The sequence below is a fragment of the Limulus polyphemus genome, unplaced genomic scaffold, assembly GCF_000517525.1.
Source record: "Limulus polyphemus unplaced genomic scaffold, Limulus_polyphemus-2.1.2 Scaffold1355, whole genome shotgun sequence".
Taxonomy (NCBI): Eukaryota; Metazoa; Arthropoda; class Merostomata; order Xiphosura; family Limulidae; genus Limulus; species Limulus polyphemus.
Window position 1 is genome coordinate 251,768 of NW_013666965.1, and position 1,121 is coordinate 252,888.

General features: G+C 31.8%; 1 protein-coding gene across 1 annotated transcript in view; it reads right to left on the bottom strand.

The window, feature by feature from the left end:
• The window catches only part of LOC106463236 (fatty acid synthase-like), a 60,100-nt gene extending 59,518 nt beyond the window's left edge, over window positions 1-582 (bottom strand). Inside the window, exon 1 of the mRNA XM_013923232.2 lies at window positions 339-582. The gene's annotated coding sequence lies outside the window, so the exon portion shown is untranslated. The remainder of the gene's footprint in view (window positions 1-338) is intronic.
• Window positions 583-1,121: the final 539 nt, after the last annotated feature.

The window sequence follows — 1,121 nt, forward strand, 5'->3', positions numbered from 1 at the left end:
GGCCTAAGAAGACTAGAAAGCCAAGTTGAAATACTGAAGGTGCGAAATTAAATGGTATAATTAAATAATTAACTTAAGTTATATAATAATATATTAATTACTATACTTATCATTTACGGTTGAAAAAAATATTTAGTTTTAGTTACTTTTACTTTATCAGTATCATGTTAAAAATATGTTTTGAAATATTTTATAAGATTATTAAGGTTAACAATATTGAAATCTGCGCTGTTGTACTAAAAGTAAAGTAAAATAGAGAACTTTCATTGTGATAATATTATTTATATTAAATTTAATATACAAAAGGAGATACAGCAAGCTAAAAGTAGAAAAGTCACCTGTAAGTTGTAACTGTGCGTTCGCTTGACAACACACCCTCAGGAATACCAGTATTAAACAGCAAACTTATGAAACCAATTAGTTATAAAACAATTATTAGTAATAGCAATGTCACCAGCCTTCCTGCTGTGTTACTCTGGGAAGACTGAAGGTAAGCCTAAATGTGTTCCTTTGCACTATAATATACTCTCAAGACATCGACATTAACAAACCTTTGTAGACAAAAGTTTCGATCGTTCTCGCCGGTTAGCAAAGACGCCGGTGAAGTCATGTTATGGTGTGATGTGAGGCCACGTGATTTTGTCCAATCACATTGCACAAGTTCAGCTACGTAAGCCAGTTACCTCTTTCCTGTTGCCAAGAGCAACTGTCGCTGCGATCGACTGTAATGCAGATTCTTCGTTTGGAATCCACGCGACTACATCATCGATCCACGAATAAAAACTATTTTATTGGACACAAATTTGAAATGTTAAATTCAAATCTAAACATTATACAGCAATGTGGGAAAGCATATTATGCTAACACAGTAATAAATTAACAAATAAGAATTTGTAATTACAATGATATTTATTGTAGAAAACAAACTACGTGTTTCGACTGTTCCATCCCTTGATCTGTCTTCTTCAGGTATGCAATACACAGCCTAAGTTATTGTCGAAACCTGTGATTTGTACAATAAATATAATTGTACTCATAGATCGTTGCTTATTAATTTGCTAGTATTATACAGCATAATAACTGAAAGTGAGAAACTTAAAATATATGCTAAAATACCAAAA